Consider the following 27,490-nt stretch of genomic DNA (forward strand, 5'->3'; position numbering starts at 1 on the left):
ATTTCAAAGCAGTCATAGGCCCCCATTATTCAGGTGACTGAGAATCAGGTACATTTTTATTTAAACTAGTAGGAAAGAGACGATCTCTTTCCTGCTTGTGCAGCCCATGAGATGTACTGCTGGCAACTATCACTCAGTCACAAGGAATGACTTTTTGAGAATGAAGTCATCCAGAAGAAAATGTGGTCAAGAAATGAAGGAGACCAGGTTGTGATGACTTCAGTTGAGCCTCTTAGAATTATCATCTGTTAGATCTGAAGGAAACGTACGTAGTTTCTTCTAATATTATTCTAGGAATAGAAAACTGAGGCCTAAAGAAGTTCAGTGACTTTATCAAGTCCATCAATTTCTAAGCCAGTGATATTTCTATAATGTCTGTTGGAATCAGCTAAATTCACCATATCTACCTAGCACCTACTGTGCACTAATATCATGGTAAGCATTAGAGATATAATAGGGAATAATGTTAAGTCTCTGCCATTGGATAGCTATAGACTAGTGGTCAAGGCACTTAGGTAAACAGTCAATTCACATAGAGTGTGATAAGTGCCACAGTAAGCGTTATGGGACCTCCAAAGGGAGATGCCATACTCGAATTAGGGGGAGGATGAGAGAATGACAACGTGTTACACTAAAAACATCATCCATGAAGACTCTTTATATTAATGAGTTCATGCCTAAAACCCATGAACTTTATTTATTTATTTATTTATTTTTATTAGTTTCAGGTGTACAAAACAATGTAATAGACATGTATACCCCTCACAAAGTGATAGCCCCTCTCCCCCAATCTACTACCCCTCTGACATCGTATATATCTATTACAATTCCATTGATTCTATTGCCTATGCTATACTCCACATCCTGTGACTATAAATGTTAAATTATAGTTGACACTCAACATTATTCAGCTTCAGCTCCCGGTGCACAGCGCAGTGAACAGGCATCTGTACCATCCATGAAGTGGTCTCCCTAACAAGACAAGCACCCACCTGACACCCTACAAAATCCTTACATTATTGACCATATTCCCCAAACTGTCCCTCATATTCCTGCGGCAATATTGTGGCTTCCAATCTGTGCCTTCCCATCTCCTCACCTTCTCCCTTCTCCCCACCCCCTCCTATCTAGCAACCATCAGTTTCCTTTCTACATCTGTGAGACTGTTTCTGCAAAACCCATGAACTTTAAAATCTGCCATCTCAGTCTTTCAAAGTTTCTAGACATGTGAAAGCTACTTAAAATTCTATCCTATGAACTTCTCCTGTGTCTCCACCACTAAGATACCAAAGGAAGCAATAAAATATTAATTGCAGGATAATAATTTGGAGACTACCAGATGTATTTTAATGAAACTCTTTGATGCTCTGGTCAAAATCCTTCCAGAGCATGACCACAGGTCTAGAAACTTGGTTTCTAGAATAGAGTCATAAAGTAATAGTAGGAAACCAGGGGCACCACACAAGTGTATACGCATGACTTCTATTCATCTTTTGTTATCGGTATATATTGAGCATTACAATTTTAATACAGTTTTTTCCTTTCTTAAAACGTGTATATATTTTTTGTCATCCTCTGTATATATACCTGTGCATACACACAAACATGAGAGACAGAGAGAGAGAGAAAGAGAGAGAGAGAGAGAGAGAGAGAGAGATAAGGAGGGAGAGAAAATGCTCTAGATTCAAAGCCTAGCATGTTCATTTATCATTTTATTGGCCTCAGTGACATTGGAATAAAGCAAGCAAACTCAGGGGTTTCCCAATTTAGAAAGTTATTATGACCTATTTCTATAGAACTTTGGCAGATATACAACTGAGACTTGGATATCAGAAAAGTGTTGAGGTTTGTAGCAGTGACTTCAGAGACGTAATGAAACAGAAATTGCTCAGGCATTAGTTGTAGAGAAAACAAAATGAGCTGAAGATGAAACCCCATGGGACAGTAAAAATTAAAGGCCAAAAAGAAAAGAGATTACAAAGTCTAGGCAGTAGGTCACCTTTTCAAATGGTACAAAGAGGTCAAATAAGATACTGAATTAGGAGCTGGTAATTATAAAAATTTGAGGATTGAAGCAACTATTTTGGTTCTTGAAATTGTCTAATTTTAAGAAAGAAAAATCAGATAATCAATGATTTTATTTAAGATAGGTCTGTAAACATGTAAATTACTATTTCTAGGTCTTCTATCCTCTTGTAATTATGAAATCAGATCACAGAGAAACCAAAAGGAGTAATTCTTAATTTAGTGTCTGTATTTACCAGTGCATCTAAACATATTTTCATCAAATTACCCAAGTTAAAATCCCAGCACCCCCACTTGCCAGCTTTATAACCTTAGACAAATTATAACTCCCCTCAGCCTCACTTCTCCCATGAGTAAAAGTGGACGCAATTTTTTCAGGCTTACTGTAAGGATTAACTGAGATGATATATATTAAGTGTTCATCACCGTGTGTGGCATGTTGTAAGCACCCCAAATAGTTACTATTATTAATATTTATATTATTACTACTGAAGCGCCAACTTATGTTTATGTTTGAGAATGGGCTTCAACAAGAAGAAAAACAAGCAAAAACCCCTATTAAATGCAGAATTCTCTAAATCATATAGTGACTTAGGGGATGTGTATTCATCACCATCTCATAAATCTAACAGGATAATGTCTATCAGTTATCTATCTCTAACCCAATCCAGCATGATGAGCTGGGAAATTCAAGGGAGGCAGGAAATATGCCAGGTTCTCAGCTCAGCCCACAATGATCTGTCTCTTCTGGGGCAAGCTATTTAACCTTCAGAACCTCTATTTTCTCATCTATATAATTAGAACACATTAGATACATTCCAAGTTTCCTTTGAAATATAATAATCCACAATTCTTATGCTAAGTATTCTACAACTAAGACCCAAAGTCCATTTCCTTCTCATTCCTAAAATATTCTAGAAAGCAAATATTTTACTTAAGCAAAAACTTCCCATATGTGTGGATATGTGTGAGTGTGCGTGAATAAACATAACAAAAGGAACGAATGTTAATGAATCTACTTTGGGGCAACACAGGGACATTTAGGAAATAAAGATATCTGGCAATGATAATTCTTTGGAATGCTCCCCCTTTTACCTCTCTCTGTTTAATTTGCTATCAAAACAATCAGTTAACATCTGGCTGGGAAATTTAAAATGCCACCAGTTTTGAATGATTTTACCCTGGGGCATGGCTATCACTCAGTTTCACCATTACCCACATTATCTAAATTGCCTGAACATGTTTATGCACAGTTAATGGATTGTATAGTAAAGAGCAAGGTTGTTCTGGACATAAATCTGGTAGCAGACTGCATTTGATGATGAATGTGTTAATAGCCTTTACACATGGATTCCTTTTATAAGTCAAGCAGAGTCACTGGCAAACATGTCCCTAGAAGATGGAATGATTTCAAAGGCTTGGGGCAGATTATTGAGAATGGATGAAGAGAAGGAAACATTTTCCTGAAAATAAAAGAAAAAGTTTCATAAAAGTAATGTGTAGAAGACTCAAAATTTACCTTTTGATCTTCCTTCGGCCTACATAAAAGGTCAGTTGAAGTTGTTTCCTTAATAGAAAGGTTCAGGCCCCTATCTATTTTTTAGTCCTGGCTGCAAGTCCCACTTCATCCAGGATGCTTCCTTAACTCCGTGATCCTATTCCCAATGACCTCATCTACCTCTGAAATTACCATCTTGACAGCACATTAGACATTCTCTTTACTATTTTGTCCTGTCACTCATTATCTGCATTTTCTTCAACTACTCTATAATTCTCGGTCAGGAAACAAATGTCATATTCTTTTATGTCCTCCATATCGCCTCCTACAGTAGTGTACAGTAAGAGATGCTCATGAGTGAGGAGTTGAAGAAAATAAATTCATGAACTAAGTGGTAGTGCCAATAACCAAACAAAACTACCTAATTTTGTTCAACTGATTCCACTATTTTATTCAGATGATGCTAAATCCAGCCAAATGAGACTGCTATTTTTCAGATATCTCTGACCATTTTGAGGTGGTCATTCTTCTTTCTACATCTGAAGAACCACTTGATAGTTTTCATTTGTGATGTGCTTACGACTTACAATTTTCTAATATAGAATCTTGTTTAACGTCCATAAGCTAGCAGCAAATTTAAAAATCCTAATTTTTTCCTGCAGAGTACTTTAGGTTCTGAGTACTACAGAACAGAACATTAGGAAGGCATGTGTTTTGGAAACAACAACAAAAAAAAAACACGTTAAAAAAAAACAAAAACAAAAAAAAAACCCAGCAAAACCAAATGGGGATTCTCTAGAATTGTGCTCATTAGTACCTATCCCATCTTATTTCTAGAATTAGTCACAGACACAGGTGGAAAAGTCAAAAGTTAAGGTTTTTGTTTTTCACTTTTGCACTGTTGAAAGTCAGGTAAGGGTCTCACAGCAAGGCACTCTAACTCTTGTAGGTAAAGTTTGTTCTGCGAAGTAGCTGCCGAGATAAGATGGACTGCAGGATATCTGAGATTCTATGTACGCCTACAGTGTCATCTCTGATCTCTGCCTGATTCCACACACTAGGACTGTGCACCTGATTCCAGGTAGAAGTATCCACAAGGATCTAACAGAGCTGGTCACCATCTACTATCACTCGGAACTCTGCCTCAGAAAATTGTAACCTCTAAATTATATCACTAAGTCCTAAAACATCCCTTCTCATACAAACGGTACCTTCAGACAGTAAATTGGTAGGAGGTTATGATATAAATTAGTTAATCGGGTTCCTGGCTGTTGTTTTACAATCCATGAACGTGGCTCTAAAACTTAGGAAAGGTCAATTTTGATAGAAATGGAAGGTAGTGAGAAAGTCAATAATGAATTTAAACTATAAAGAATCACAGTTAAAAACCCTAGTGGTCTAGGGGACATGATTAAATACTAATAAGGCCCTGAGAAGTTGAACTGATGTGATGAATAGATGGGGTTTGAAATACATTGAAATAATGTGGCTTTTACCTCACAGTATTGAGACACGGAGGCTCCTTCCTCACTTCTACCCTGGATTTGTTGGTCAGAGATGTCGTTGAGAAACAGAGTAGAATCAAAAGTTCAATGGCAATGGAAGTACCTTTTCAAATGCTCTCCTTCTCAAAAATGTGTCCCCCCCCCCTTTTTATCACCTCTGCCTGTTCAGCTTGTTTGTATGTATGTCTCTGTAAAATTAAGTGGATTCATTTTAATTCTCTTTTGAGATTTTTATTTAAGTATTCCTTGACTTGAGATAAATGTATGATACCTTTCTTGTATGTATGTTTAAAGTTAGCTATTTATATACATTCACTATTGATATAATAATAATTGAAAAAATAGATCTATCTGCTAATCCATTTCAGGTATTTAATGAGTTGCTGTAGGATTGTCACAATCAAGACTGGTTTGCTGTGTGTGACAAGCTACTATATTTTCATAAACTTGGATCACGCACAAGTTAGAATCCAAATGAATCACTGGCATAAACTTAGGCTATGTCTAAGCATAGCAACTAAACCCGTCATTTGGAATAAATTGATAGTTTCTGTTCTCTGAATTCCAATGGCTTCATCATGAGTATTTATGTTCTAACATTTGCATGTTAAAAACATAAAACCCAAAATAAGGAAACAAAATCGTCTATTTGAACAGGTTGCCCATATTGTGGGATCCATTTTCTCACCTATAAGTATATTTTGGTGCCTCCTCAGATTTTAGCTACTATTATCATTATAATTCTGCTCTGCAGCAGAATTTCTGAGAATCTGACATCTCTTATACATCTATAGCTCCCATAGAAGCTATTAAGCCCTGTGTACCTTCTCAATAGTTTAACTGATTCCACGGATTTTCAAGCTATTTTTGGCTTTGCAAAAATGCAACTCAAATATTTCTTCCAAAATCTCTGACGTGTGTACTTAAAAATAGGTGGTAATAAATGCTTAGTTAGAAACTCGAGGTTTATACACTAATCAAAGGGTTGAATTTCTTCTATGCAAAAAACCTTATTTTCAACTCGGAAGGTCTGTTGGAACCAGACTTAAAGGAAACAGCCTATTCCTCTCTACTTGCTCATTGTTTCACATGACTGGCAGCTTGTTACATTACTTGATCCTTTAATTGTATCATAAAATTTAGCAATTTATTCTATAACTATTTTTTTCCTTTACAAATTTGCTTTATCTCTACGATTAGTCTGTGAATGCCTTAAGGGCAAGAACTACGCCTTATACTACTTTGTTTCTCCACATTCTTTCTGTAGCCCAGGATTTTGCACAAAGTAGTTTTACCACTTGCGCCTTTATTGCTTTCTAAGTTACTAAAAATCCCAGTTCTCCAACCAGTAAGTCCGAGAATTAGATGATATAACTTTTGCTTGATTGGCAGGGACCTATGTATTGTTCATATTATATCTCTATAGCTCCTTGCCTAGGATCTTTAATATAGTGAGCATATAATAAGTAACTGGCAAGTGAAAGAGCTGAGAGACAAAATTAAAGCCTACATTCCCAAGAAACACAGGGCTGGAACATTCTTAGGAGGGGTTGTTCTGAGCCTTCTGTCTTAACTCAGGATGCTATGTTGTTCATATTAGTCCCTGCATTTCCTTTAGGGTCTTAATAGTAACTGAATTCAAATTGGCCTTTGGAACTGAAATAAACACAAATTTCTATCCCTGCCTAATTGGAATCAGGCATATTTTCATGTCCATATGTTAAACAATAATGGGAGCAGGCATACCATTAAACAATACTGAGAACAAGCAATGTAGTCAATTATTTGCTGCAGGAAATGCTTGATCCTAGAAGAGAAGACTGTGTCCCAGCTAAAAGTAGCTTCATATGAAGGCTTATAGCTTGCTCATCAAAATTTGCATTAACGCCTTCACCTTGCTGTATCCCTCAGTCCAAAGCCAGTTTGTCATAAATTCTAAATAATACCAGACATTTATCTTCCTTGTGAGACTCACTTTAAAAATCACTCATCCTGGGTCAAAATACCCACCTTTGACCTTCCCCCTTTCGAGACACTACTAAGAGCTTATGAAGGTAGTGTTTTCCCTTACTGCAGCAGATATAAAACACTTGTTAACCTTATTAACAAGTTTTTTATGGTGATCTTCTGGGAGAGCCAACAGTCAAAAATCTTTCCTGCCAACTAGGAAATCACTCAGCAGAATTACGTATGATAAGTGTTCTCAGTTCTGAGAAACAGCAAATTGTTTTGCACAGCTAAGACAAATCTACATCAAATGTTATTTATGAGATTTGAAAATTTTTTTACATATGTATTCAGATAAGGTGGCCTGTTGGGAACTTGCTTTTGTTTGAGGTTACGTTATTGGATAGGAACTTTTTCTTCATCAGAAAATACTTTTAACCCTTCTAACAGTTTCATTCAAGCATTACCGTCTTGAAATTTATATCGAGATTAAGAGGTAAATTTTTATTCCAGAAGCACTTGGAAAGGGCAGAATAGTCACTTACGATGTACAATTATAAGAGAGGTTAACCATCTTCTGCTCATTGCTATAATTCACCAAATATATCACATAGTAAAATTCTGCGATAACTCACTTTTCCTGACAAAACCTGTAATGAGAACAGAAAATGGAATAAATTCATCTATTCATTTGACCCAACATGTAAGTAGAAAGGGGAAATGCCACAGAATTACACCTTCTAAAAGTCACCATTCTGCTGTAATCTCATGGTTTTCCTTAGATTACTTAGCAATATATCTTTTATAAATCTTACTTCTCTCCCATTTTGAAAAGCTCACAAAGTCTAGTCAGCATTGTAGGTAATAGTTGTAGAGTTTAACCTAGAAGAACGTACTGTCTCCTGTTCTTTCTATTGTCTATAGCAGTTTTCTAACTTGTTTCAGGCATTATATCGGAAGCAATCAAAAGAGGAAGAAAGGCAAACATTTAATAAATTTTGAATTATATTAAGTCACTATTCCTGCTGAATCATGAACTTAGTGAAACGTTAGTATTTTATTTTAAGATCCAGTATGTCTTATTGTCTTTATTGAAGGTGATGTCAGGAGGATCACTGAATAAGAAAGTCAAAAAAGTATTCTAACCAGATTTTGCTTGGACTTATATGCCAGCGAGACCGAGTCACTTGAAATCAGTCGGGTTCAAGTTCCCTATTGAACATAAGGGACTAAAAACGTGATTCGTAATTTGGGGAGGGAGATTAATATTTGGTCTCTCCCCACAAAGAGGCATTTTTGATCATTATGACTGGAGTAGGGGAGCTATTAACATTTAGTGGGGACAGAAAAAGGAATGCTGTTAAACAGCCTGTAATACACAAGACCACACCCCACAGCAAATAACTATTCATCCCAAAATGTTAATAGTTTCACAGTTGAGAACCCTGGACTAAAGTGTCTCAGAGATCCCTTCAAATTCTGTAATTCTTGCTCTAACTTATTTGTCTATGAGATTTTTTATTTCAGTTTATTTTTATATCAAACTACACATGTGTGGACAACAGCACTGAGTTATCTGTCGTGGGATACACTAGTGTTATTTTTTTTACTGTAGTGTTATTTTTTCTGACCTAGTCTAACAGATCCTTAGTACCTGTTTATAATCGAATATACAAAAATAATACTAGAAATAAATTACTGGAAAAAGGGTACCTATTTATAGAACAAGACATTTTAGATGAAAGAGTTCAGACTTGCTGGTGTGGCTGTACAACTCCATCCCACTCATATCATAGCCAGCCGCTGGTCAGGGCCTCCATACCTCACAGTGTTAGAATTGTACAATGAAGAGGCCATGACTCGGAATGTTTTTGCATCCATTGATCTGAATGGGGTACCTACTTTTGCAGTGGGGATATATGGAATGCTTTGATTAGGACCAGGTTATAGGCTAAAGAAAGATTTATGGTGGGGGGTGGATTGCATGGTGTCTGGTAATACTCAAAACCCTTATATTGAGAAAGAGCCTATGGCTAGAAAGGGAAGAACAAAAGCTGAGGTAGTTACATTCCTTAAAGACCACAATTTTGGGGTCGAGTAGAACTTATTTGGCATCCAGACAACAAAATGTGACCCAGCTATGGAGAGCGGGCCACCACTCTGCTCCAGCATGGACACACATGCTACTCTGGAACCTAAGAGTATTCTGTAGTACACGCGTTGGAGCTGTGGAGACAGAGATGGAAATGGGGCAAGTTAAAAAAACACAAAGCTTGTAGCTCTTCTTGAGAGTCAGACATTTTTCTTTAATAAATACTCATTGATTGTTGCACGCATATGGTTAATTTACAGAGTTTCAAAAAAGTTGATTTTGACATTTTTTTGCTAGTGTCCTCACTACTTTTATGGAGAAGCAGATTTTTAGTTCATCTTACTTCACCATCCCAGATGGGCTTTTCTGTTCCATTTTAATTTGAACAAAAATTATTATGTGATTTCCTTTGATCTCTAGTTGGGGAGAGGATGAGAGAGAATAGAGTGAGGATACACTTTCTAGAAAAATTGCTACCTATCTTGAGATATAGAAACATTTCTTCCAGTCTATATGTAGCCCTCAGAATGCTGTACAGGGTCTTGTAATAAACCTGCTTTCTATGCATTATTTTATTCCAGTGGGCAAGTTCTTAGGCAGAGCTTGAAAGAATGGAGATGAACCAAAAAGAAAAATGACCTCACTCTGTACAGCCATGTTCATATATTCCCAGGATGGCAAGGGTCTTTGTAGGTCACATTTTATGTAAGGAAATGATTTTTCTCCCTTTTTATGTATCTGTCTCTGATAACTAATGTTTATCTTTGAGCGATGTGTGGGTGTGTATCTGGGTCATAAGTCTATTCATATTGTACTCAAATGTACAGAGAAGACGTAGCACCTTTCTTTTCTATACCTTATCTGTGATATTTCATATAAGACTTACACCTATGCATAGTGAGGAAATAAAGTAAAACAACTATATTTAGGGCAATCTGCCTTAAAGTTTATTAGGATTTGATAATTCAAACAATCTATTTAGGTTTATATTACAATTCCCTCAATATTCCACATTCATCTCCTCTACCTCCAACCATTCTCAAATGAGTATGGGGAAGGGACTTGAGCAGCCCAATGACAGTTAAGGTAAGGAGATTTCTCATCTATTTCCTGGGTGACATCCTCTGCGATATACCTGACCTAAGTTCCATCTCTGGCTTCCACTGCTAAGAGACTATGATTTGGATAGTAGCGTATATGTTTTTTTTGTTTGTTTGTTTTTTTGTTTTTTGTGTATTTTTGTTGTTGTTATTTTGTTCTTTTGTGCTTTTTGTTGTTGTCGTTGTTTGTTGTTTTTTTTTTATTATTACTTTGTGAGGGCTTGCCAGCTGATTCAACTTCCCCTTGTGTCTCATGCCTCTAAACTCTAAGTCTCTGTCACGTGTTTAATTAGGTACTTATTTAAGACTCTCTAATCTATGTCTCTGTGATGATACCACCAGGTACCCCACCAGAGTATGATCCATGGCAGGCATGCTTGCTCTCAATGGAGCATTCACATGATGGGAGAACAAAGTAAGGCTCAGAAATACAGAAGAGATCATTTCTCTGTCTGAAAATGCTGTTCCACTCTTCCTATGTTAGTTTGGGGTCATTTTATTCAGGGATCCTGTAGAAAAGTGTTCTTTTAAAGTGTTCTTTAAAAGTATGCCAATCATCTCTGTTTCCTATTTCTGTCAATGTATCCAATATAATTCCTATACCCTTCACTAGGACCATGCTAAACAGGGGCTAAAGGAAATTGGAAAACCTTGTCTCTTTCAATAATGGCTAGATTTGAATCCTGTTATAATAAAGCATAATACTATTTTGAATGGCAGAAGTTATATCTTTCTTTATGTATTCCTTCTAACACAATTTAAATCCTACCTTCTACTCTGGAAGTTGGACTTTGAAGCCTAATGAGGCAGAAGGTCAAGCATGTTGACAATCAAAAGAGAAAAGCATATTACTCCTTTTCCCCCTAAGATATCACCATTACATACATCAGTAATATGATCCAGAAAGAAAGAGAGGTGCTGTGATATATGAAACCAAACATATTTCATTATGGTATTTAATATAATTGCATTCACCACAAAGCAGGAATCAACAATTTAAGGTCACTGTTTTCAGACTATAACTTGTGAACTTGTAGTGCTAATTCCATATTTTGTCAGTTCATCAAAACCTAGGCTAATTCTCACAGGTTCTCCATACATTTTTTGGTAATGTTCTTACTGTATACTGTGTGTCATTATGCTGTACAACACAACATTCAAACTGCCTGAACCCAAATCTATGCTGGTCTACATCTGCAGCTTAACCTCCTGAGCAAGAATTGCTTTTCATTGTAATTCATCTCTCTGTTGTGGGCATGCATCTCCAACCATCCTAATAAGATTATGGAACTTCTGAGAACAAAGGACAGATCTCTTAATTCTTTATATTTTCAATAACACCTTTAATTCGATTAGGCATAATGCTGTAGAGCATAAAATGAATACTAAATAATCTATCAATATTTAGAATTTTTAAAAACCCACAAAGATACCAATTTTGGATTCACATGCTTCTTATTTTATTCTGTTTTCATCCAGCCAATTGAGCAGAGGCCTCAGTGCAAGTCATTGTAGACTAATATTGATAGATCCTGGTCATTCCTCTGAGTAGGAATTACAGAATTTACTGTGTTGAGATGCCAATAAAATAAACCCCATTATATGTGAGAATTTTCAGAGAAGTATAGTTTGCAAGAGTCTTCATCCTGTTGACTTTTGGGATTCAAGGGTGTGTGTGTGTGTGTGTGTGTGTGTGTGTGTGTGTGTGTGTATTTTGAATTTCTCATTACTCAAAATAATATTTGTTTTGATTTGCTAATGGTCAAGAAGACTTCTACTCAAAATCCTCAGGAGTACTTGTCTTCAAAGGAAAGATCCTAGGTCTCATTCCAGATACACTGAATCAGACTGGGGAGTAAGAAAACCAGTCTGCCTTTAAAAAACAAACAAATATCTTTTACAGTGCTTTTTGGACCAAAGGAAGTTTCTGGGCCACTATTTTAAATTATGTGTGGTCTTTGCAGCATCTATCAAGCCCTTGTGGATTCAATAAGTGACAAGTGTGTATGAAGTATCAGTCCAAGGTTGGCTATAGTATAGGCAGTGTAGGAATTATAATCTTCCCTCAGTGAAGCGTGACAAAATCAAGGGACCCTTATCAAAATTGTCATAATTTTCCACTATCATTAGTCTCCCATTAAATATGCCAATATTTAACCATTACTGATTCTCCTTTAGAAGTTTTCTAGAAATGAGATATACATTCTCCATCTATGTATATATGCCTTTCCTAGTTTCCATAGTTCAAATAGAGAAAAATTCTCTGGATGAGAGTAACAAAGAATTTAACTGGACATCTTACAAAGCAGTAAAGCAATATCTTACAAGTTAATTTTTGAACCCCAAACATGCTCCCTTGGAAATTCCAGGAGATAGTATTCAACTTTTTACATTAACTCCTAGGATATTAATTGGACTTTACCCACATCTCCAGCCCTGTTTCCACAATCGGTGAGTTACTGTCCCAGTATATAAACTTGGAATATGGCTACCAAATAGCTCAAACCTACTCTCAGTTCATGCAATCTAATTCCTTTCAACTAACCACTAAAGGGTGTGTATTTCAAGAATAAATCTAAATAAATTAGAGATAAGCAGAAATAAATAACTGATATCTATGAATTTGGGAGACTGAAGGCAAAACTAGTTGAATCAGTTACTGGTTCCATAGGAAAGGAACAATGTTGAAATATCATAAAACATTGATCTGGGGAACTAGCAATTCTATCCACAAATTGAATAAAAAGACTGTTTAAAGAAATAGAGAAAAACTGTATAGAGGTGACACTGTTAAACAGAATCAATCAGCCCTTTCAATAACTTCCTGACCCATAACACACTAAGTAACACTTTTTTATCAATCATTCATGCCTGCTGCTGGTTATCTTGGCTTTTTGCCTTTTACTTGAAGAGCCTAAACTATCAGAGAAGAAGTAGAACCTGGTATCAACACTTAAGATACACACACCGTTAATGAGACCTTCAATTTACTTTTTAATTTTATCCATTTCACATTATACCCCTGAATAATTGAAAACAATTTTTAAAATTTACAAATTGCCATGAAATTGCTGTGTACAATAGTCATTTAATTATTCAACCCTTTTTACTGTTATCATTAATAGAATAATTGACATTTCCACTGCACATTCTATATTCTGCTATTCTCTGAATGGCAGCTACCTTTTTTTTTTTTTTTTTTTCCCATAGGAATTAGCCAGCATTTTGGGCCATCTCTTAGAATAAGTGAAGCACAGGAAGGGAATTAAATGTAATTTTTTAATTAGTTTGACACTCTTCAAAGAGATTCACTCCTATCGAAAGTTTTGTCTTTTCAGGGTAAGATTCTGTGCTATTAAAACCATATCACTCAATCTGTCATTCCATCCCTGCATTATAAAGAACCATAATTCTTCACCAAGTCTGTGTCTGTATCACTTTCTACATTCCTGTGCAGCTGAAAATTCCAGAAACTTCAATCTAGATGTTCAACGCCTTCCACTTCCACACTGAATCTTAACGAGCTAGGTTATTTTTTAGGAGCTTCCATATACATTAGCCCGTGAGGATTGCTGTAGACCCAGCTCACCGTATGACGTATGTGCCCACAGTGTTTGCTGATCTCAAATTTGTGACATATTCTAGGTAATACTCATTCATTTATTATATATATTCCTAGATCCTTCTATAGGATAACAAGCAGCAAAATAGTATAGTACTGTATCTTGCAGGGGGAAAAAAAGACAAGAAAGAAGACATTAAAATGCTAAGAAGAGATTATGGTTTTGAAATAGCTGACATGAGAATCTGGTGGGTTATTTCTTTCCATCCCCACCTATTTCCATCTCCACCTAAAACACTGAAATTACCAACGTATACCTTAAAATTAATATATATATGTATATATATATGGTTCATGAGAAAATCGCTCCATCTTTGTTAACATCCAAACCAAAGGATTTGTACAGTGAAGTCTCAATGACTTAGAGATAACCAGGATGCTACAATTTAACTAACTGTAACATTCCAAGGGAAATTGGAATATCATAGAATCATTGTAAAATCAGGAATCTTAATAGCTTTTTCCAGCCTTCCCCATAAGTTAGAATACCCATTATAAAACATCTTTAATAGATGATGGCCTAGAACGCTGAGTGAAGAAGCTCTCATTCCTTTCCTTTGCAGCCCATTACATTGCTGGAAACAGTAATTGATGAATTCTCCCTCAGATGAACCCCCAAAAGTGTTTATATGCAAATTTCCCCTTTTATTTACATCCTAACATTATTTATGGAACAAATTTATTCCTTCTTCCACATGACAGTCTTTCAATTCTGGTTGCTTAGATGATAATTATTTAAGGACTATTTGCCTCAGTACTTTAATATTAGAAAATATAGTTTCTCTCCTGATGACATTTATTATCTAGTTCAAATTTATATCTGAAGCAAGCATTGATAATCAGAACTCTCCTTAATAACAGAATCAGCTGAGGATTACCTAGCCAATATTCTGAGGATGTTCTACCTTCTATAATTCCTCTTTCTTAGGATTGCATTTTGTTACTTAATAATTATGAAACAACATTCTAAAAAGTATCAAACACTTTAGCAATGAGGATTCACCTTTAAAATATCACTAATGAAGATCCCATACATGATAAAACTTTGAGCAGGAAATCAATCAATAGGTAGGCCAAGAACTAAGCCCGCTTCGCTCACTTTATTCCATTTGGATGATTCCTCATAAAGTTGGGTAACATGGCAGCTCTGCTGAGATAATCAAGAAAGAAATTTATTGATAAGAACGTTCAACATAGAAGTTTTACCTTAAATCCTGGGAACTTTCAGCTGTTTTGCCAATATACCACTTAATAGTTTTACAGTACACAAACAACTCCTTAACTCCTTAAAGATTCCATTTTCTTCGTGAAGACTGAGTATTCCATTTTAGCGATTAACTCGCTCATCAATTGAAAGGAGTGTGTGTTATTATTATCACTGTTATTACATGGACTGAAGAACTAATAATGAATAAGTTATGGTCTATGTTCTGACTGTGATGAACTCCCACCACGTGATGGGCTGCTGTTGCAATAACTGCTTCATCATGGGAGATAATTATTCAGTGCATGTTTGTAAAGCACTTCTTAAATTAAGTCTTCTAGAACTGTTTCAGCCAATATTCATCACCTAACCCTTCTTAATGCTGTTGCAACTAATAACCAGTAACACATTTTGGCACTTAATTTTCTTCTAATATTTCCTTGTCTGCTCTAATGTTTCATCTAGGAAACTATATTTTTAAACAATATTTTAAACTCTCTGTAAAAGTCAAATATATTTAAATGATGTAAAGATGTGTGTGTGTGTGTGTGTGTGTGTGTGTGTGTATGTGTGTGTGTGTATTCCAACAGATACTTATTGATTAATTAATTACACACATTTTATATTTCATGATGCCAAAATAAAACTGGATCAGGGCATTATCTGATTTAGTCCAAATAAAGTAGTACCTGAACACACACAAAAATCTATACTGAATTTCTTCACGCCAAGTGATTTTTTATGTCTATAGATAATCCAGTGTCAAGGATATAAGTGTCATGAACACATTTCCACTGGGAGGGAACTTTATAAACAGAGAACTCATAGAGCAAACACAGTCCCCAAACTCATTCTTCTACAGCCTACGCCAGCCAGGTATAACTGCTCTGTTTACATCATGTACAAAGGTGTGTGTGGTGTGTGTGGTGGGGGGGAGGTTAGGGAGCTTGCCTTGGCCAGAAGGAAGGAAGGAGAGAGCAGAGCTTGAAAATGCAAGCACTCCAGAAAGACAGTGAGTTCTACCCCTTCACATGCAAAAATGGATAGATCAGCCTAAGAGTCGCTAAGTAACTTAGTTTTTCTAAGTAACAAGAGCTATTTAAAATCATCTTCGGGCCCAGGAGCTATGGTAGGGAGTACATACAAGGGCCCTGGAAGCATCCTATTGTATCAGGAATCTGAACATCATCCAGTGGCCTTGTCCCATAGACTCCTTTAGTCCAGTGAACGGATCTCTGCTAGGCTGCCAAATGGGAAAGGGAAATGAGCTTCCAGGGCCATCCCCATTTACCTCTCATCACGGTACTATAAAAAATGATCCCTCCATATCTGAAGTTTTGATATTAAATTTAAAAAAGAAAAACCCAGGAACATTCTAAATAACATTCCCTACACTTATTTTACATAGTTTTATTTTACAGTGATTTTATAGTTCTTGAATTTTTTGTTCTTCTTCTGGCTACTCACTCCTTAATGATTTTTTTTTTTTTTTTTTAATTTAAAAAATGGTGAAAATGTATTAAGGAGAAACAAGGAACATTTTTCTTCTGCTTAACAGAGGGAATATTCAAGATGATAAAAGCTGACATAGGAATCTTTTTAAAGCAATTCTTCCTTAAAAATAAAATTAAAAGGAAGGAACTTTGCATTCCTCAAAATAATTTCTCTTCAGAAAAGAGAGGACACGTTTTTTAAGTTAATACAAGAAAATTAACTTCTTTGTCCTTGGCAATGGTGTGGAAACTGTAAGTCTACCTGGCATCGTGCATTAGGAATCAGAAAACGCAATGATGAGGGCTGGGTGGGCCCTGGGAGAACACAATGTCACTTTCTTGCTGATAATTGTTGAGTTTAACTTGGAGAGCACAGCTTTAGATACAGAATGGAAAATGAAGGCTGATTCACCAGCAGAGCATCATTCCGTGGAGAGATGATGGACGGGAGCAAATTATGAATCAACATAACTGTGCTCTCGCCTCTGAATTATTGAGTGTGAAACTAAAACCTTGGAGAGACTTAAACAATCTATCAGCTGCTAAGCTTTCTTTAGAAAATTAGCTCATGATATGTAATGGTCTTTCTTATACATTTTAATTCCTTCTAACAGTTTAAATAGAATTTGAGTAATAGCTTCTTAATGTTCACCACAGAAGGTAACTAAATCTTTAATGGACTCCTGCTGCCTTCTTAATATTGTAATTTAATTGAAGTCTATGTAAAGGACATTTTCTTTTTTTTTTCATATTTATACTTGCAGATTTGTTGAGATCCATGTTTTAGTCAAACTGTTTTGCATAAACACAACTCAACTAATATTTGTATGTGGTTGAAATGGGAATCTTTATAATGGATGGATGGTTGTACTCTTGTGCATTGTTGAAACCCTTAGATTTGACAATGTTAGATTTTAACAGAAAAAGTAATAGTTAGCTTCATTTGCTTAATTTCTATTCATATATGTGCAGAACCAAGAACCTGTCTTGTATTTCCCTGTCCTTGAGTAGTCTTGCCACTGTGAAACCACTGTTTAATTTCCTGATTTACAATGAACTTGTCCCTTTAATAAGATCCTATTAACAGAATTTTCACCATACTGTGTTATCAATTGGAAAAAAAAATGCCTTTCTTTTACTGGAGAAGTTGAATTTCTTAGGCACAACAATATTAAACTGTAATTCTAATGATTTCGCACAGCAATTGGGAGGAAAGACATGAAATCCATGTGAGGAAGAATTTGCAAAGAGTACACAGAAGGCTCACTCAGGGCTGCCTGGTGCCCTGAGAATCCCACCATATAGACAGGAATCTACTCCTCTGAAGTTGAACTGATCGTGTCATGAACATGTGGTTTAATAGTAGACTCACATAGTTTGGATGTAAGCAGGCAGAAACATTTACATCCAGAATAGTCAGCGTGTCACTGACTGGCACCATGGACAGCCATGGCCTAAAACATATCACTTTTGCATTCGGCTTTCTTATCTCTCAGCTTTCCCTACTGCACTGTCTGCCACCTCGTCTGTAATTCCTTCCACTCTTAGTCTTTCTCGCTCTCCCATATTACCTTTTTTCTCCTCTCTGTAGTTTTAGCATGGTATTCTTGTTCTTTGAGCCAAGTGACAATGAATAGTCTTGTGTTTCATTTTGTTTCAAATTTTGGCTCTCTCCAATGGGCATGTTAATTTACTCTTTCCAAGCACAAATGGCCTTCTCTGATATATATATATATATATATATATATATATATATATATATATATATATATATATACATACATACATATAACCACTTCATGGAGTTGTTGTGAGGCTTGATTGAGAGTACATAAAAAAAGAGCATAGCACTTTATGTATTATAATGAGCTAGGAAGGTGTTGCCACACAGCAGCCTACCCGTCTGTCTCCTTGAACCTGCCCCTAAAGACAGGAGAGTCTGTGAGATTGATCCTTTCAGGGGCATTGCTTCACCTTTGTGCTTGAACCTTATGCCTCCCCGTTTGGCCCCAGAAAGATGGCTGGTCAACCAATGATGAGTAAGATTCCTCACAGGGTGGACAACTCATGCCAGGCACAGTGGAGTGGGGACCAACAGGAGAACCCACGGGGTTCATAGAGGTGGGCACAGACCCCACCTTCCCCAGGCTAAGGAAAGCCTCTGCCTCTGTGGCTGTATTCCTTCCCACAACCTGCAAGGGAAGAGATTCAATGGTGTGCTCTCCATCTTTTCATATGCATAAAGGTTTTGTTCCTTGGGGAAGTGCATACATCCCGAGACCCATGGTTCAGTTGCCTGCAGGCAAGGGTGATTGGCTTAAATCAGTTTCCTGTTATGATGTATAGAATTCACAGATCTTAAGATTGACAAGCTTTATTTCCTTTACTTCCCCACCTAACTAATAAAACCTAATGGTAGGCCCCATTAGGCACACAGCCCAGTCCTTGAGGCTGGAGGTCCCTTGGCCCCTCTTAAACTCTATTCATGGCTACTGTATTTTTTTAACCTTGTGCCGCCCTCCTCACTCCCCACCACCCTCAGCGCGCAGGATGAGACAGGAAGGGATATTGTATCATTATTCCTGTTTTTAAATATCCATGAATAACAAACATTTGAATAGGTGAAAACAGATGCTTGGTGGCATGCAGGTAAAGCTTTTAGTTAATGCAACTTCTACACTCCTTATTTACTATATTAATTTCAGGTAGTTGCACTGTTGTTTAAAAACACATTATAGGGGATCTGTAGAAAGGACACTTAGAAACCAGGATGATTTTTATTACCATTACACATAGCTTCAAGAAAAATGGAAGAATAGACCATATCACTTATGCCCCCCATTTTAGTCTCCATCCAAATATTCTTATCCTGTTTTTCTCCTGTCCTTCATGGTGAAGAGAGTAATCTAATCAACTTAATCCTAACAGAGTTCTAGGGATATAGCACATTGCCTAACTTTGCTATTTGCATTTGAAAGAACACAGTGGGAAAAGGTAGAATGTTTTATACCAAAGATTAATTCTTAAGATATAATTCTTAAGGCATCAACAGATGACTGAATGGCACATCACAAACACACACAAAGTCGACTCAATTAGTCACTGAGCTGTATTAGAATCAGAAAATTTAGAGCTGAAAAGGTCTTCACAGACCATTTACTAGTTCAATACTCTGACTTTTAGTGTAAAGATTAAGTCTCAGAAAAGGGAGGTGACTAATACATTTGTCATGAGGACAGCCAAGACTATATAACTCAGGTCTTGTGACTTCCAGTTCAGGTTGTTTTCCTTACATATTCAAATACTCATAATGCATTTTGAAATCAAACATGAATTGAACTGTGTGTGAATTTTTTTTTCAAGAAAATACACTGATTTGTTGAGAAAGATTATTCATAAGTTATCACTTTTAAGGGAGTAGAGAGGAAGGGAGTATCAACTATGAGACAGAGAAGGAACGAGGTATTAAATTAACTTTGTTTTCAATTTCATGCCTCTTTGCTCTTCTTGCTCTGCACCACTTGTGAGAAAAATAATCACAATGGGAGGAATAAAGGAAAAACCTTGAATAACATTATTACTGAATATTGTAAAGTTAGTAAATAACACTAGAAAACACGTTCTGAAGTAATTTTGAGAAATGCATTCTTTATGTTCATTTATTTAGAGCTCCGTATTACTTTAGTACTTTTTTTTTTATAACAATCAATGGTCTAGGAAGCAAATTGTTAAGTGATAGCATAGTTATTAATATTTTTTATGGGCACATTTAATTCTTTGTTTTTACACAATTTAGTATTTGTGAAAATGAACTCCTATCACATGCATTAAAACATTTGAAGGTCAATTCTTAGAAAATTCAGAGATCTAGACTTTTAAAAATCCTGACAGCCCTGGCAGGAGCAATAGAGAATTCAAGCCCTTTAAGATATGCATCTCACAGATTTAAACTCCACTTTCACTAGATGGACTATTTCATTCTGTCATATAGGGGTTAGTCCATCTAGTGAGGAATTAAAAACCTAAATAAATATAAGAAAAAAAAAGTTGATAAGAAACTCTGAGTGCGTGGGCATGGGCAAGACTTGTGGATTGCGGGTTTGAGGTTATGATGATTTGATTGGGATTGGATGATTGAGTTTTGATCTCCATATATTTATAAATGTTAGGTTCTCATAGGCATTACTTTTCTCCCAGATAGACTGACTCCAATCTGATGTGGCTGATGGATTTCTGGGAGCTGAGTAAAACATACAGCAGCATATATCAGTTTCTTTCTCATCTACTCCTAGGTTAGGATCTGTTTTCTAGCTTCCAAACTTCAATTATTCATTTCTTTTTTTTCCCCGTTTTCTTGATCCTTGTCGTTTTATCCTTTTAAAGAAAATTCTCTTGCTATTGGTTTAGTATAGTATCAAGAGGGTTGAAAATATATGTATGTATTCAATATACCATCTGTAGCAAGAACCACTCTGTCATTTTTGAAACATACTTTGTTTTTGCCTTTGGTGTCTGCATCATTGTTCTCTCCTTATTCTCCTTCATTTTTATGTGTTTTTTTTTGTTGTTGTTGTTGTTTTCCATTTTCTTTTCTAGGTATTTATCTTTTTTTTTTTTTTTGGTCTTTAAATAAATCATATTCCCATTTCCTGTCTCCCTGTCTTTTCTCCCTTCTTTGAAACTTCACCATACTCCAGATAGATCATATACATTGATGACTGTGTAACCAGCATCTTGACCCTGGTTTTCACCCCTCTGTTTCAGAGCAATGATTATAAATTCAAATGTATGTGTCCAATACAGCCTTTTCTCCTTTCCACCTCTTTTCCACACCCCCACAAGCTTGCTGCTTCTCTGATCCTCAGAACCTCATTGTGAATGACACCACAACGTACCCACTAAATAAAACAAAGAAAAACAACAAAAACTGGGAGTTTGCTTAAACACATTGTTTTCATTTGTTTTCCACATCCAGTTGGTCAACAAATCTCATTGACTTCGTTATCTCAATAGTGTCTTCACTCTCTCTCTCTCTTTCTGCCTCCCATTGCCACTATCTTGTTCAGCTATTATCAATCCCTGCATTTCTTTTCTTATTATAGTAGACTCAGGTTTTGCCCCTTCAATTCTTTATTCTGTCTTGAAAATATTTGCTAATATATAAATAAAAATAAATCACTCCCTTTCAATAAACTTCCCTAGTAACTCTTCTTCTAAATACTTGTATAAAAGTTCAAGGCTCTCCATGATCCTACGTCTCAATAACTCTCCAGCTTCCTGGCTATCTTTGCTTCTCTCCTGTACAAGCATGCAGTGTTCCAACAAATGACTTGAAATTCTTCAAATTGTCCATGTCTCTTTTCTGCATTTTCTGTTCCCTTTATGTCTTCCTGTATCTAACTAATGTCAGTTCTCAAAATTTCAACCCAGGTTTATTTTCCTCTAGGAAGCATTCTCAGCATGGTCAGACTGGATAGACGTCCCTCTTCTGTGCTCCCTATTTATAACTTTCTCTTGGCATTTTCAACATTATGCTAATTATACCCAGTAAATCAAGAACTTGATGGCCCATTAGATCAAGGATGAGAATTGTATCTTATTCATGTTCGGTAACTGATTAGTAGTAAGTAAGAAACACTGATTGGATGAACGAATGAAAGCAAGGTTGAATGAACAAGGTTAAATGACTTTGATTATGAACACCACCTGTTGTGTTGGGCCAGGCAATAAGTAGGGAGAGCTAAATACCCAAAGTGACACCTTTGAAGAAAGGAAGGAGTTGGGAGGCAGAAAAAGACAAAGCTTTAAGTATTCATAGTTTTGCTCAGATCTATTCCTGCCTACATCCATCAGCCTGCACGGAACAAATGAGAGGGCCATTTCTAACTGAGATTATTATGGCCTGACCACTATTGAACTGGACAGTGAGCAGTTGATTTACTATTTTCAGTCATGCTTTATAATCAGCAAGGCGGCAGTTGATTACACCTTCCATGCATGAAGGCAAATGTAAAAGAACCAGTCAGCCAAGACCCTCACTATACTGTTGTCCAAGTCCATACTGAGTTTCTATTCTGCTTTCCCTACTTAATTTATGCTTTGAATCACATAAGATAGATGTTTTATAATGGAGGCATATAGCTTCCATTTTTAATTGTATTCCAGGCATAGGGAAATATCATTCTAAAGCTAATTGTTCATTTAAATATTTTTTCACATGATTGTCAAGATCTTATTTCTCCTTGCTCCAGAAAACAACTATTCCATGCTGTTTCCAAATTAGCCTCTGGTTGACATTTACACCTCCCTATTGCAGATGAATGAGATCACATTGGGTCCTTGCCTTTCATTTGATTAGTTTTTAACTATTTATTTTCTGCCATCTGATTTTATTGCTGAGCAGTAAAGAGAAGCTTAATGGGCCAGTATTCATATTCAATGATGGAAAATCATCCAGCTACTGAAGCATTGAAGATATAAAATGAGAGGCAATGCTGCCCCACTCTCCCTCTACCTGACACCTGTCTATAAATGCTTGCAGGCCAGTAGTGAGGGGGCTGGATCTTAGACTATGGTGTATTACTTATCATGAGGTTGACTATTTTCTATTTCTCCAGGTTTTCTGTTTTAAAATGTTACCCTTGTAACAGTATTTGTTGAATTCAGTGAAGACTAATTACTTATAACTGGGACTGTGGCTATATACTCTAGGTGCTTTGACCTGTCAGAAATCATCAGCCCGGTTAACTCACACTGATGCTTTATACTACATGTACTGGAGTTGGCTGGTGTAACGGAGTATATAATTCAGTCAAAGGGGATGCCGTTTTTCAGGTCGACGTGTAGAGGCTGAAAGTTTGTATCAAGATCACTGAGTCTAGTCACTGGCACTATTACTTGGGTCAGTCCGTAAAACTCCAAGCTTTGACTTCTGCTTCTAGCAAATAAAGTGGTTAGAAGAAAGGAGAACCATAGAAGAGGAGGAGGTAATGCTGAGCAGAGCTTTACTTGGATAATAAATTCTGGTCCTAAACACCTCTTACAGCCTATGAATATACTGTTCATAATTCTAAAAATTGATGGAGAGCTAAGAATATTTGTAGATATATACTATACCTTCCCCCACACTTCAATCATTTTTGGCAGCGAGTGAGATGCTTGATAACCGAGGGGGTCATTGTATGACCAACGCGTGTTTTGCAAACAGGGACTTCATTAACAGCATTCACCTACACCCCACCATTTCTAAACAGGCACCTCACTTCAATATAAATCATATGTTTATTGAGCATCTCTTGTGTGCCAGAAACTATTCACGGTGCTAATGGCACAGTGACAAACAGTACAAAGTCCATCATGTGCTTTACATTAGGTGCATATGTGGGCATGTTTGTATATGAGCACTGATTTCCTCCATACAGAAATAATAAAGGAAAACAATTATAACCCTGATAGGTTATATTTACATTACTATGTGTAGACATTTTCTTCTAATAAAAGGACATTTTTATTCTGGAATTGCACCGAAGGAAAATTGTAAGTTTGTTTTGTCTAGAGCATTTTAAGCCAAATAAAGATAGAAGCCAGGAGGATTTGGATAAAATTCTATTTGAAGAAGTGTGATAGCAGGGAATCTTATAGTGTGAATCTTCTTCCTTGATAAGATCCCTATATGCTTTAAGAGATTTTACATATTTGAATTATAAGTATGGACGTATCATATCTGAAATTATATGTTAATATAAACTATACCTTTATATTAAGAATTTAAGAAATTGTTCTTACTCGATATCTAAATAGCAATAATTAGGTCTACAAGTTACAGAATAAGAGAATTTGTGAATTGCCAACTAAAGAAATACATTGGAATTTTAAGTGGTGTGTGTGTGTGTGTGTGTGTGTGTGTGTGTGTTTGTGTGTGTGTGTGTGTGTTTCTAACATGCATTTCAGGACCTCAGGCAGACCTGATCTGTTAATATATGTAAAAATCCCAAATACTAACACAAAGTGCTACTAAGGCTTAGTTTTGTTCCTGACAATAAAGCCAGAAACAGAAGAAGCTGGTGATCAAATATTGCTTAATGGACTATTCCACACTGCATAATGTCATTGTAATTGCTCTGTAGTTAATTTGAGGTACTCTGTATTTGTAATTTCCTTGCCAAACACTATCATACTTCATGTGTAAACCCTCTGTCCAAGATATTGGACATTAGAGACTCAGCAGGAGACAGAGCCCAAACAGCACTTTAGCAAACTGGTTACTATCGAGACTGCTTGAGAGTTCTAGGATTTCCAATTGCTTTGTTCAACTTATGAGAGGAAGAGCAAAAATCTTTTCTCTCAGTGGGAAGCTCCAATGCTATTTTCAGAAACAGTTGAATTGTGAATATGTAAATAATCCTTTGAAGTTGTATTTTATGATTCTATGCATATACATATAAAGAGAGGAAACTTTTATTTAAATCTAGGTGATTAAATACTCAGATATTTGACTCCTGGGAGATCCTCTGTTCAGATGACTCTTTAACACAACAATTACTCTAAAAAGAGGTGTTAAAGATCATGAGCCCAACTACCATTATTTTCTGATCAGAATGTCAGTAGTGTGAAATGGTTTGCCTCTATTGAGGTGACTCCTTAGTAGCAGATCAGTGTCTTTTCTACCATACTATACGAGGTCTGACGATTAAGTTTGTGAACGTGTTGCAAAAATGTTGCTAACCTTTTTTGATATCACAGAGATTATTCATTATGAATTTGTACCAAATGGACAAACACTAAACAAAGTTTACTATTTGGAAATGTTGAGAAGGCTGCATGAAAATGTTGGACCACCTGAACTTTTCACTAACAATTCATGGCTCTTGCATCACGACAATGCACCAGATCCCATGACACCGTCTGGGAGGGAGTTTTTAGCCAGTAAACAAATAACTGTATTGGAACACTTTCCCTACTCACCTGATCTGGCCCCCAATGACTTCTTTCTTTCCCCGAAGATAAATGAACCTTTGAAAGGAAGACATTTTTATGACATTCAAGACATCAAGGGTAATATGACAACAGTTCTGATGGCCATTTCCAGAAAAAGAGTTCCAAAATTGCTTTGAAGGGTGGACTAGGTGCTGACATCGCTGTATAGCTTCCCAAGGGGAGTACTTCAAAGGTGACCATAGTGCTATTCAGCAATGGGGTATGTAACACTTTTTCTAGAAGGAGTTCGTGAACTTAATTGTCCAACCTCGTATTGTATATTATAGAAGTTTTGGGATCATTCAGCCTTAAAAAAAATCTTAGCAAGTTTTCAAGACAATAAAACTCAATGTAATCCTACAAATAAATGTAAATTATAAATGTCACCACCACTTTAGGGTTAAAATATCTTAAGATTTAGCAGTTTAGAAAAATGCTCTTAAAACTCCTGTCAATCTAAAGACAGAGCATAGAAGCGAATCTCAAAGGCTTTCCTAGGAAGACATTGATAACCCAGCATCTAAGCAGTGCCCCTTGGAAGCTGGCAGCATTTGAACTTTGTGTATCTTCTGAGGCTGCCTATCCCTATGGATTGTCAGTGGAATTCTCTCAGCACAGAAGGCATAGAATCTCAGAGGAAATCAACCTCTCTCTACCCTAATGTCAGCACTTAAGGTCATAACTACGAGAACCCAAGGCAATACTAGTCATCTGAGAAAAGTACCCTTTGGAAATTTCTACATATAACCCTGAAATAAACAAAAGGACCTCAGGTCTGACTTTTGTCACAGTTGATTTCTATGACAATGTTTCTTCATCCTGGCTATTGGTGTGCTGCAGACTTCTTAGGTCATTTCATTACAGAGGGGCTGTAAATATCATTTGTTCTCAATATTCATTCTCCAATCCCACCCCCATTATTAGAGACATTCATTTGAGCCTCCTGTAGAATCCTGTTAGTGTATCATTATGTTACCAGGAACAGTAATCCAGTAACCCACTATTATCCCTGGATCACCGAATAATTTATCAGATGAGCAAAACGCTATATATCCTGCTCAAGTAAATAGACCCAAAGTAGGTAAAACTTTGGTTAAGGGGAAGTTAGAAAATTTAAAAACTTGAAAAGAATAGGCCTGTTTATTATAATGCAATGATAGGATATCACATGAAAACATTTCAGGACTCTACCCCAACAATCTTTTTGTACTTTACAGGCCAGCTTCTTTAAAAATTATCTGTAATTAAGACCTCCACTTTCTTAGCTCTTGTTCACTCTTTACCTGACTGCCACATGCTTCTACTACAGACCCCCACTAAAACTGTTCTACCAAAGTTGCCAAAATAAATGGCTTGATGGCCTTTACATCATATCATTGGATTGACTCTAAAGTCAGTTGTGATATTGAATTGCTTCTTTTGTTACTTCATTTTAATCAGGTTAAAAAGGAAAAAAAAAACGAAAAGAAAAAAAAAACAGTTAGAGTCATGGCTGGCAGCAAAGTAAAATTGGAGCATTGAAATGGAAACAGAAAACCAACACAGACAAATAACTCAAAACGTTTAGGTGGTGCTTTTATAAGCAACATTCATTTCAGAGGTAACAAATTGGGACTCAATTACACCCTGATAAAAACACCAATCACTAATGAAAACAAAATAGGGAGAGAACTTTGTTACCAATTAAAGAACAGTTAACTGGAGTTCACAATGGGAAGAGATATAGGAAATATTATGAATATATTTTCATGAATAGTTACAATTACAGGAGAAGGCTGGTGGGATAGCAATGATATCCTATTAGTTTTCATATTGTAGGGTTTTCCATATGGATATTAAAGACTAACAGTCAAAGTCACTTAAAATAAATGCAAGACCTTTTTGAAAGATTCAAAACTTATTTGCATGTATAATATCTGGGATTCTGACTTAATGATCACCACAGCTTTATAGACTAATGCTCCCATATTTTACAAACTTCATAGATCTGCAAGGGACCAGACATGGAAGTAAACTTATTATAATGGT

The 27,490-nt window shown here is 36.2% G+C and overlaps 1 protein-coding gene across 3 annotated transcripts in view; it reads right to left on the reverse strand.

Annotated features, from left to right (window-relative positions):
• The window catches only part of RIT2 (Ras like without CAAX 2), a 315,277-nt gene that overhangs the window by 90,827 nt on the left and 196,960 nt on the right, over nt 1-27,490 (reverse strand). The gene's annotated exons all lie outside the window — the stretch shown is intronic.

Source organism: Rhinolophus sinicus, chromosome 4 (genome assembly GCF_057876585.1).
Source record: "Rhinolophus sinicus isolate RSI-liver-muscle chromosome 4, RSI-T2T, whole genome shotgun sequence".
In the NCBI taxonomy this organism is placed as follows: Eukaryota; Metazoa; Chordata; class Mammalia; order Chiroptera; family Rhinolophidae; genus Rhinolophus; species Rhinolophus sinicus.